General features: G+C 40.6%; 1 protein-coding gene across 3 annotated transcripts in view; it reads right to left on the bottom strand.

Moving 5' to 3' along the window:
- The window catches only part of TMPRSS11E (transmembrane serine protease 11E), a 63458-nt gene that overhangs the window by 37972 nt on the left and 13366 nt on the right, over positions 1–12120 (bottom strand). For 2 of the 3 annotated variants that reach the window (XM_015815157.1, XM_015815160.1), the window contains exon 3: positions 6878–7109. The gene's annotated coding sequence lies outside the window, so the exon portion shown is untranslated. The remainder of the gene's footprint in view (positions 1–6877; positions 7110–12120) is intronic. The other variant, XM_015815158.1, reaches the window with a different exon arrangement.

Below are 12120 nucleotides of genomic sequence, written 5' to 3'. Positions count from 1 at the left end.
ATAGATTACGCTGGGCCCTTTCAGGGGCAATTCTTCCTGGTTGTTATGGATAGCCATTCTAAGTGGCTGGAAGTTGTTCCTGTGTCATCCACCACTACTGCCAAGACCATCCAGGTGTTGAGAAGTATTTTTGCTGCCCATGGTCTTCCAGATGTTTTGGTTTCGGATAATGGTCCTCAATTTACTTCTGCTGAGTTTCAGGTTTTCCTACAAGCCAACATGATTCACCACGCGACTTCAGCTCCATTCCACCCTTCCACCAACGGTATGGCTGAATGGATGGTCCGCATCGCCAAGGATGCTCTCAAGAAACTGACTTATGGCAACTGGCATCACAGGTTGGCTGACTTTCTTCTAGCCCATCGTACTACTCCATGCACTGCCACAGGTAAGAGCCCGGCTGAACTTTGTTGGGGTCGCCGGCTTGTGACTAAACTTGACAGGTTGCATCCGGAGCGAGTAGCTTCACAGGTGTCCCATCCGTGTGCACCACAGATCCTTCATGTGGGTGATCCTGTCTGGACCAGGAATTACGGGCCTGGACACCTCTGGGTCCCTGCAGTGGTCTGCAAGGTCTCGGGGCCTCTGTCCTATGAAGTGTCTTTGGACAACGGTCGCGTCCTTCGCCGCCATATTGATCAGCTGCGTGCGAGGCTGGACTCTTCTCATCTCCCTCCTCGGCCTTCTCTGGGGGGGGAGGAGGGGTGGGGAGTGCATTCTGGGGATCAGTATCAACAGCCGCCACTGGCTGTTGAGGACACCATAGGTACTCAACCCCCAAGTTCAGCAAGTGCTCCAAATAGGGATCCATGGGGCAGGGGGCAAACATACACCCCCACACTCACTCCAGCCTGGGAGTCGCACCGGAGGTATCCTCACTATTCACAACTCAACAACAATACTCCAGACAGGGAGACTGACTGGGAGCATCCTCATAACTCACAGCATACAAGAGAGCAGGCACAACAGCTTGGGGACTTGCCTTTTTCCAGCAATGGCTCACAGAAGGAAGTCCACACGCATTAGGGCTAACAGGGAGGTATCTCTGGACCCTATCACTACAGAAAGGAGCAAGGAAAATTACATTCCTTCAGGGAACAAGGAGATGAGTTCAGAGGGCTCAGCCAGCTTACTAACAGGCAGGTCGACCAGGTACGGGGAACAGCAAAGTCCTGGCCTCCTGAGCCTGGGAGGCGAGCAGGGAGGTCAGGCAGTAGTTATAGGGCAGCCTGAGATAAGAGGGCAGCCGCATTTTAATTCACCTAGTGTGGAAAGCAATGGAGGGGACCATTCAATCTCCCCAGGTCCGAGAAGGTCGCTACGGGTCAAAGGCCCACCCAAATACCTTGCAGATTACGTGAGGTGAGCAAGGGTTAGAGCAGTGGTTCTCAACCTGTGGGTCGGGACCCCATTTGGGGTCGATCAACCATTTCATGGGGGTCGCCAAACAAGGCTGTGCGCCATTTTTTTGTCCGCCATTTTTTTGTCCGCCATTTCTTTTTCCCTTTTCCGGTGGGTGCCTTACCTCCCTTGGGCTGGGCCAGCTGGTGGTCAGCCTGTTCCATCTCTGCCGCTTGCCAGCTACACCTCAGCCGGCGCAGGGGGCGGAACCAGGCATGCGCGGCGCTCCCGGGCAGGGAAAGTCCTCGACGTACGACCGGTTGGGTAGTCCTCGACTTACGACCGGTTTAGTCCTCGACTTACGACCGGTTTAGTCCTCAACTTACGACCGGTTGGGGTCGCGGCATTAAAAAGGTTGAGAACCACTGGGTTAGAGGGACCTGGAGAAGAGGTCCAGGTTGGTTAGATCACAGGAAAAAAAGGAGCTTGGGGTTCATTTATTCTCAAAACGATAGCATTACCTATGCTTTTCCACACTCTGTGCATTGGATGCAAAAGTTAGCAAACACATACTCTACCAGAGGTGGCGTACATGTTGGGTGCAGCATTGTCTTATCTAGGGGGGAGGGGTGTTGCGTCCTGAGCCTGCAGAAGCAGGCTCGGGATGCTGCAAGAGTCCTGGGCATTGCAAAAGCTGCCCGGGACCAGACTGAGCGGCGCCAGCCTTGCGCGCATGCGCAAGGCGGAAAAAGAGTGCCTGCTATTGGTTGTGGTTGCCCGGGGATCTGGGAGTATAAAAAGAGGCCTGCGTGCCTCTGCTCTTGTTGGTTGGTTGGTAGTTGTGACTGAGAGAGAATAAAGATCTGTTCTGTAACATGAATTGTCTCCTTCGCCATTTATCTCTGGACTTAACAATATTTGTAAAAGAGGGATTTAAGATAAAGACGAGAACAATTAATAAGTGAAGGATTTGCTTGACATTGGTTTAATTATTACAGAATTTTTGAAAGATTTAAATGATAAAAAAATGTTTTCACAGGAACTAAAACTGAATTGGATGTTAATTTATATTCTGAAGATAATTGGACATTAATTTATGTTCTGAAGTATATAAAATGTTCAAGATGAATCTAGAACAGACATGTTAACTCAAGGTCTGCTGACTAGATCCAGCCCATGATATGTTTACATCTGGCTTGCAAGCAGGCCAGGAGGAGGAGTGGTTGAATAGTTACCTCGTCATTTCTTCGGGAATCTTGTCAGTGGCAGCAGTGCTACAGAGGAAGGGCAGCGGGAGCCTCTCCAACATGTGGAGCTGTGCTGCAGCAGTAACCACAGGGCTGGACGGACATGGCTAAAGCACTCTCTGCCTGACAGCAAGTGGCTGGCAAGGAAAGGAAAGGGAGGGAAGGAAAGAGAAAGAATGGAAGGCGCTTGGGTGATGTGTTTCTTCAGTTCTCCCCCTTCCCTGCCTCGCTGCCTTTCCGTCCTCCTCTTCCTTCACCAAGTAGCCACTCTCATCGCAGACTTTTTCCCAAAGACATAAGGAAATGTGAGACAGAGGGCTCACGTGGGCTGGGCCTGGACCAAAGCTAGTCGAGAAACCACATGCTGCTCAAGTGCACGTGCTTTCTTCAAAGCTGCTTGATGCCCCTCCAGGCTTGATGCCCCTCTCTACTGCTCAGACTCTCCTGTCTCAGGTTATTGGGACCTTAAGAGTGCCATGAAGAGTGCAGCCCCCTGATACCCCAGAAGTCTTACATGCAACTGGCCCTTTGATGGCAATCATAATGCTGATGCAGCCCTCAATGAAATTGAGTTTGACACCTTTGATCTAGAAGATGAATACATTAAAGAGTGTATGGTAAAATGGGCAAAAAAATGGGTATAATTTAACACTAGATAAATGGAAGAATGTATGGGTGAAGCAACTAAAATTTACATTAAATTATAGTTTGAAAGAAAACATTTATAAAATGCTGCATTGTTGATGCTTGACCCCAGATAGACTAGGAAAAATGCTTAAAGGGATTTCTAATAAGCGCTGGAAATGTAGTCAAAATCCAGTTTCATTTTATCATATCTGGTGGCCTTTCAAGTATGTGAAAACATACTGAATAAATATAACAATGGCAATGCAAAAAATAATTAAGATACAAATATTAATGAAACCTGAACCTTTTCTTTTAGGACAAGTCAATTAAAAAACAATTTGGGATGCTATTCCTTCACATGGTGATGATTGCAAGGATTGTAGTTGCCAAATACTGGAAAGAAAAAGAGATGCCAACTGTTGAAGAATGGATTTTGAAATTGACTGAATTGGCAGAGATGGCAAAATTAACTGTTTTGATTAGAGATAATGGACTAGACAGTCCATTATAAGATGAAGATGAAGGTTCATTCTCCGAACTTGTGGGTTGGTTTCCGAATGTTTCATTACCAGGCTAGGTAACATCTTCAGCGGCTTTTAGGGGATGTCTGCTTTAGTGTTTTTCTGTTTATAAGAGCTTCAGGTGTGGGTGTGTGAAGTGAGGATCTTGTGATGGGTCAAGTATGAGTCATCAGTGAGAGGTTTGTGATGAGTCTTGTGATGGGAGGTTACATCAGGTCAGGGTCATTGGGAGGTGAACTGCTGGTGGGGAGACCTTACATGGGTTGGTTGAGGGTCGGTGCTGTCTCTGGTTGGCTGTGCAGTTGATATGGATTCTGAGGGGTTCGTAGGTTGGTTGTTGATCAATGTGTCTGTTGATGGAATTGCTTGTGAGTGCCAGGCTTCGATGAACTCATAAGCATGGCGGGTGGTAGCGTGGCTGATGATTTTAGTGTTGCTCCAATCAAAATGGTATTGTCTGGTGTCAGTGTGGGTAGAGATGAGGAGGAGTCCTAGTGGACAGTTACTTATATGGGCCAGTAGTGTGCTGCAGCTGCCAAAAAAGTCAATGCAATCCGAGGCTGAATTAACAGAGGAATAGAATCAAAATAATGCAAAGTGTTAATACCACATTATAAGGCCTGAGTAAGACCATGCTTGGAATACTGCATCCAGTTTTGGCCATCACAATATAAAAAAGATGCTGATACTCTGGAAAGAGTGCAGAATAGAGCAACAAAGATAATTAGGGGGCTGGAGGCTAAAACACATGAAGAATTGTTACAGGAACTGGATATATCTAGCAAAAAGAAGGACTAGGGGCAACATGATAGCAGTATTCCAATATTTGACAGACTGCCATAAAGAAGAGGAGGTCAACCTATTTTCCAAAGTAGCAGAAGGAAAGATAAGAAACAATGAATGGAAACTAATCAAGGAGAGAAGTGAGGGGCACTTGACATGGATTTTGTAACTTGTTAACTAACTTTGTATTTGAATTTAACTTATTTCTCTCTTTTATGAGGATTTATCAAACCACTATAGATTGGAATGTAAAAAAACTTCTAACATTCCCAAACTGAAAATGTAACTACAGAAGAACGGATGGATACTATTTTAATGCAAAACTGGCATCTGGTATGTCTCTTCTTGAACTTCAAACAATCTTTGTAGTTCCTTTACTGTGTAAAGGAGAGGTTATTTTTATCCTGTCCAAACAACTTTCCTTTTGCATTTTTTTGTTGTAACTATAAAAGGGAATGTAAGATGGACCTTGAGGTTCTTCTTTTTATAGGTAGATCCCACATTATCAAGGCACCCTAATAAATTGCTTTTAAATAATTTTCCAAATTGATTGCTTATTGGGAAGGTAAACCAAGGAAGAACCTAGGGCCAAATTTGGCTATCAGAAGCAACCTAGAACTAAGGAGAAATTTCCTGACAGTGAGAACAATGAACCAGTGGAACAGCTTGCATCCAGAAATTGTGGGTGCTCCATCACTGGAGGCTTTTAAAAAGAGACTGGACAACCATTTGTCTGAAATGGTATAGGGTCTTCTGCTTGAGCAGGGGTTGGAATAGAAAACCTCCAAGGTCCCTTCCAACTCTATTATTCTGTTATTCTGTTATTTAACTTAAATAATCTGAGCTGTCTCCCCATTCAGCATGTGTCATAATGGTAAATTAAGTTATTTGTTTGATTTTAATCAGCAAATTATATTTGTGGTGACAGAATTCTTGAAATATTTGATATGGTTCAGTTGCCAATTTATAAATTGAGACTTGCTTTACCGTCACTTAAATAATTGCATGAACACAGAAAAAAAGGGATAGGATCAAAACCATTATTTTGACTTTTTCTGAAAGCCCACCCATCACACCCCAGATGCTACTGCTCAAAACAGAATGTTATTATTTGTGCTGCACTGAATATTTTAAGCATAAATATGTAGTGAATTAAAATCAACACTGCTATTTTTGTTACCGCTCTATAGCACAGATAATGAGGAATGATAATTAATTCTTCAATGTAATGTCACTGTGTGTAGTATACCACCATGATAATACAACTGAAATGCATGAGAAATATAAAATACACACTTTTTCAAGTAAACGTACATAACTGAACATCCTATTTAATGGTGTCCATATTTGCCATGGGTATATTCATTCCCAATATCCAAAAATATCTAGAAGATTTGAAAGCATTTTATTCTGAAAACAAAATCAGTGAAAGATTTTCTCCCTTTAATTTAGTTAGAATGTTCAATTATTTCTTTTTCTCTTCCAGCAAAGTTTTAAGATTTGTTTTCAAAAATAAAGAGGAAGATGTCTAGAGGCATTGACAGAATCTAATGTTTTCAACAAAATGGCAAAAGTAGCATTGCACTTTCACAACAAAACTCTGTGCCTTCACATCACAAACACCACCTATTTTATACAGGCATGCCACAGCACAATACATATACAAAAGGAAATGAACTGCCATTGATACAACACTGCTTTTCTCATTTGCACCTTTTTGACTTCCACTGCAGAGATCTTTGAAGATGACATGCATCATCACAAATTATGAAAATACCACATGCCACAATTATATAAGTAATTTCTCCTGCTAATATGTTGTCTTATCTTCTAACTTCAATTACATATCACTCTTGCTTATGATAGAATACAAACAGTACTTTGGAGAATCTTGATTTAGACTAATTCTACAACAATGTTAAGTAGAAGGCAAAACAGGAAGCAATGGATGAAAACTGACCAAGGAGAGAAGCAACCTAAACTAAGGAGAAATCTCCTGACAGTGAGAACAATCAACCACTGGAACAGCTTGCCTTCAGAAGTTGTAGGTGCTCCATCATTGGAGGCTTTTAAGAAGAGACTGGATAGCCACTTGTCTCTGTGTTGGGGGGTTGGACTAGAAGATCTCCAACGTCCCTTCCAACTCTGATGTTCTCAGTCCTATTACTTGCAAATGGTCAGCTCCCATCACTTTAACAGCAGTGCAGAACAGATTTCAGCAGCAAATACAGTTTGCTTTTCTATCTCTTACCTATTGCTATCTCTTGTCATATTTCCCCCTTGAAAATGTTCTATAGATATTTTCAAAATTCCAAAAGATATTCTAGCTATGACCAGTTTTGCCATATAACCACTCACCAAGTCCAAACAATTACCCTGTGTAGAAACACCTACTGGTGGCATTCATGTCTTCAGTAAGACATTACTTTTTAGAGCTGACATCACTTCAAGGCCTTGATGATACCTGATACAAATGATGTGATGCAATATGCTGAGCTGTCACTCTGTCTTACTCCTCCCTGTAGTCAAATCAAGAGAGCCTGCAGCTCAAGTTCTGCATCTCATGCCTGGTTCAGGGATTTTGCCAGATCTGGGGAAACACAAGAAGCATTTCAGGAATGAATATCAAAATAAGGCAAATTTTATAATATAAAATCATTCCCCATTTGTTAGCAAGGGTCATGGCTTAAAATTACTTGCTGTACAGCAGTAAGGATAATATGGTTAAAGTGTAATATAGTCAAATAAACTCACATGCTATTTCAATGTATTTTAAAGATTGAGTGGTTCAGAGATGTTTAGAAGTATTAAAACATACAGTGGTACCTTGGTACTCATCAGTAATTGGTTCTGGGAGGCACAATGAGTACCAAAAATGATGAATACCAGACAAATTGTTCCCATAAGGAATAATGTAGTGAGTGACAAGGCAGCTGACACCGACAAGTTCTAGCTTGTGCTTTGAGTATCAAACAAATGATGAATATTAGGACAAAATTTTCAAAATGCGTTGGGGACCAAATTCGATGAGTTTCAAAGCAATTGAGTACCAAGGTACCACTGTACTTGGAGACAATAATACAGCTGGTTTGGATTGTTGCTGTTTTAATACAAGAATCAATCATCAAAAGAAATCTATAGTTTCTTAATCTAACCATGACAACATTATACTGACAAAAACATTTAAGCAAAACTCAGTGGAATAAAACTACCTGGCAATCACCTCAGGAATAATTATGGCTAATCCTACCAAACACTTTGGGAAGGGTTTATGCTTGAAGATATAAATCAGAGAGATTTAGGCATCAGAATTGGAAATGAGGTTCTTGTTAGAAGCAAGTAAGATTTGTGAGATTAATTCTCTGTGCTACTAAGTTAAATGAAACAAAATTTACTGCAGGTACTAGATTCTCAGTATTAAGGTCCTTCAATGGATCTTTCAAGAAATAATCTTCAAATTAATTTTATTTTCTTTGTTATTGAGAAGTTCAATTAAATCTCTTGCAATTGTATTCTTTCTCTGATCATCACTTTGCTGATCTGTTTTCTATATGATTTAAATTGAAAGATCCCTTAAGGCAGACATGTCAAACACAAGGCCCAGGGGCCGGATATGGTCTGCATCCTTATGGGCTTGGAATCATTTGTCCTTCTCCAGTGCCACTTTTAGGGTGTCTCTTAAGTCCTTTGTCAAGCTGATGTTCCCCCCTCCCTATTTCCCATCACATCCCCATATATCTTTATTGCCCATTTGTTCCCCATGTCCTCCTCCCCTCTAGCCTTTGATGGCAGGATCTCAGCAAAGTGCAAACCAAAGATGGCAGAACTGACAGCCATGCACAAATTCAGAGGCAGGACAGTGTAGCAATGATAGCTGAATAATTCTCATGATTGCATCATCCATACAGATCACCACACTGTTCAGGTTGCAATGGCTAAATCCATTCCCGATTAGTTCTTTCTTCCTGAAATGACTTGTGTTGTGTTTTCATAATTAAGCATACACAACTATGTTAACTATAAACAATCATTTTCAATTAATATTTAAATCTAACAACATGTTGAAAGGAATGTCTCCAATTTTCTTTCTTTTCCATCACTCCTCCCATATTCCTTCCATTTTCTGACTTTTCCCCTTTCTTCCTCTCTGCTCATTTCCTTTTTTTCCTTTGCTTAATTAAAAGATTGTATTCTACTGGGCACAAAGCAAACAATGCTCTGCTTATTCATATTTTTAAAAAATAATTCAAGATATGTGGCCTCAGTTAAGTTACATAATCTCCCCATTAATTCCCTCCAATTTATACTTATTGCTATGAAGGGCCTGCACATATCACTTTAAATCAGTTTTTGAAAATAATAATGGCATATGTTTAACATTAGACTTCCAGGGCAAATTGCCTATTAACTAAAAACTATGAAGCTAGTGCAACATACAGTATAATACTTCTCAGATTTTAAATCTAAAGTGTAGTATTTTTTGTGAGAAATCAGCTCATTCAATGTTACAAATGTGGTGTTAATTAAGAAACAAACCTATAAATTATTTATTGTTGTTCCAAGCCCAATATCAAGTGCAGTATCATCTTTCTTCACTTTCCTTTTATTAGCTCCTTTGTTAACTCCTGATAGAAGCAATCTACCACAGAACTAAAAAAGAACTAAATATTCAGAGTACATAGACCATTGTAGGAACTCCTGGCTTTAAACCTTCATTATGGTTCACTTGCTGATGCACGAGGGATATATTTGTTAGTTTGCCTCAGAGCTAAACTCACTTTGCAAAATAGATACACAATTATATATTTCCATCTTGGATCAATCAAGTGATGATAACAAGGTTCTTTCCCAGTGTTTGGAGTCTGTTGGGGTCTGGATGGGAAAAAGAAGATTTCATTTCAATCCTATCAAGATTGAAAGGGTGTGGGTCTTAGGGCCTCCTGGATATGGAGAGGCTCTGTATTTAACTCTGAAAGATAACATACTCTCTTAAAAATATTTTGTTGGAATATTCATGAGCAGGAAGAGTCATGTGGTAACTCAGTCAGCCAATGTGAGAAAAATGCTACTGAGTCTGTGCAAAAAAGGTATTGTGTTAGGAGCTGGATTTTTCTCAGTCTCGGGTCTGTCTCTGTATCTCTCTGTAAGAAGTCTTCATTGTGCTATGTTGCTGTAAAGAAGAATGTATGGTATTGTAAATATTTTGATATGAATATAAAGAAGTTTATTGAATCAGCTAAATGCAGTCAACTGTGAGAGCTTCTGATTTATTTTTCACCAAATAGAGAAATTAAAATTCTCTAACAGGTTATGGGCCCAGAACTTACTAAGGACTGCATTGTAATTTAAAGCTGGAAGAAATTGCCTGTGTTTAGAAAGCATAAAAACAAGGCAGAATTAGCAGAATGGCTGCAATGGAATTTAAGGAAAGCTCTGTGCCTCGTTTGGGCCAAAAGAATTAAATTGTGTGGGCTGCTAAAATGGAATGTTAAAATGGAAAGAGCTGTGGTATATCGTAGAAAATCCACCCCAAGTGTTTGCAGCTGCTGATCATAAAAGTCATGATCGAGCAATGGCTTATCTCATCTTGAATTTAGATGATGAACAATTTCTAAATGTTGCAAATTTAAAGACTGCAAAGGAGATTTGGTTGAGGTTGAGAGCTGTGCACGTGAATGTTTCTGCATGCAATATACTGCAATTGTCAAGAAAACTTTACAGGGCCTGTTTGCAACCAGGCGAATCTGTGGAACAGATTTAAATAAAATGCAAAGTTTATTTTTGGATTTAGAACAATGTGGGATTAAATTCCCTGAGTCCCAGAAGGTTTTATTGGTGTTGAACAGTTTAGATAAAACTTGGGACACAGTTTCTGCAATATTTGAGTGTAAAGAAGAGCAAGACTTAAATTTTGAGGCTTTAAAGGCATGTTTGCTTAATGAAGAAGAAAAGTGCCATTTTAGGAACAGCCACCGGGGGGTGAAATTCCTGAGGAGGGGGTCCATACTGCAAGTCTCTGGAGAAGGAACAAGCAGCAAATGGGACCAAGTTGCAACAAAGGAAAGATTGTGCAAGCAGCGGGCTCAGCAAGAGAAAAATTGCTACATTTGCGGTGCAAGCACACATCTGAAAAGGAACTGTTTGCAGAGGAACAATTTGCAGCAAAAACATTTGTGCAAGCAAAGAAGACTGATTTGCAAAAGGAACATTTTGGTGTTGCAAAAGTTTGCTAAAGCAACAACAGAAACAAGTGGCTAATAGATAGTGGGGCAAGTCAAACAATTGTTAATGACTCTGAATTATTTTGCAGGTTTGTTCCAGTAGCACAAGAAGCTGTGGCTTTGGCAAATGGCCAGAAAGCAAAAGTCATCAGAAGAGGCGATGTAAAAATTCCATATTTGGAATCAAAGTTTACCAATGTGCTTTGTGTACCTGAAATGGAACATAATTTGTTAAGTGTGTCTAATTTAGACAAACAAGGTTCTGAGACCATTTTTGTAAATGTTTCATCAAAAGGAATGGGAATATTTCTGCAGAAGGCATAAAGGAAGATAATCTATATGTATTGCAGGGACAAAAGGTTCAATGTTCCCATATATTTAAGAATGTTGCAGAGCATGATTCATGCATTCATCTTTTACATAGAAGACTTGGTCATGCAAGCTTTAAAGTTTTGCAGCAAATGCAAGAGTTTGCAGAAGGGCTAAATTTGAAGGGATGCAAAACATATTTGGACTGTGCAGTATGCAAAGCATCGAAGTCAAAGGCATTCCCAGTTAGTAAATATAGCACAACACAAACAAAAAGAGCTCTAGAGCTGGTCCATGCAGATCTGGTGGGACCTATGCAAGCCAGTTTGGGAGGAGCAAAATATGCACTGGTAATTGTTGATGATTATAGCAGGTATTCATTTTGCTATTTGCTTAGAGGTAAGACAGAGGTGCTACAACAATTTAAACAGTGGGTAAGTTTTGTAGAGAGAAGGTACAGACAACAAGTGTGTCAGTTGCAAACTGACAGAGGTACTGAATTTATGTCAACTAAATTCCAACAATGGTTGGGGCAGTTGGGGATAAGACACAGACGTACAAATCTTACACAGCAGCAGAGAACGGTGTAGCTGAAAGAAGGAATGGTGTTTTGCAAACAATGAAAGATTCATTATTAGAGGATTCTGGTATGATCAGATCATATTGGGGAGAAGCCATATTGACTGCCAATTATATAGTTAACAGGCTGTGGAGTTCCTCCATTAATAATACTCCATATGCCATTCTATATGGGAGAAAGCCATCACTGGCACATTTGAAAATTTTTGGAAGTACTGCATGGGTACATATTCCAAAAGCAATCAGAAGAAAGGGACAGCAAAAGGCAAGAAAGCTCAGGTTTGTGGGCTATTCACCAGGGTATGAAATTGCAAAGCCTAACATGGTGTATAAATTAAACAAGGCTATTTATGGGCTGAAGCAGTCAGCCAGAAACTGGAATATCTGTTTAGATACTGCTTTAAAGGGTCTTGGATTTAAGAGTTGCAAAGCTGATAATTGTATATATACTGGACAGTTACAAGGAGGGAATTGTCTACTGTTATCATTTGT

This window comes from Protobothrops mucrosquamatus, unplaced genomic scaffold (genome assembly GCF_001527695.2).
Source record: "Protobothrops mucrosquamatus isolate PMUCROS unplaced genomic scaffold, P.Mucros_1.0 scaffold320, whole genome shotgun sequence".
Classification (NCBI taxonomy): domain Eukaryota; kingdom Metazoa; phylum Chordata; class Lepidosauria; order Squamata; family Viperidae; genus Protobothrops; species Protobothrops mucrosquamatus.
The sequence above is the reverse complement of the archived record's forward strand: the minus strand, read 5'-3'. Positions and strand labels throughout refer to the sequence as shown.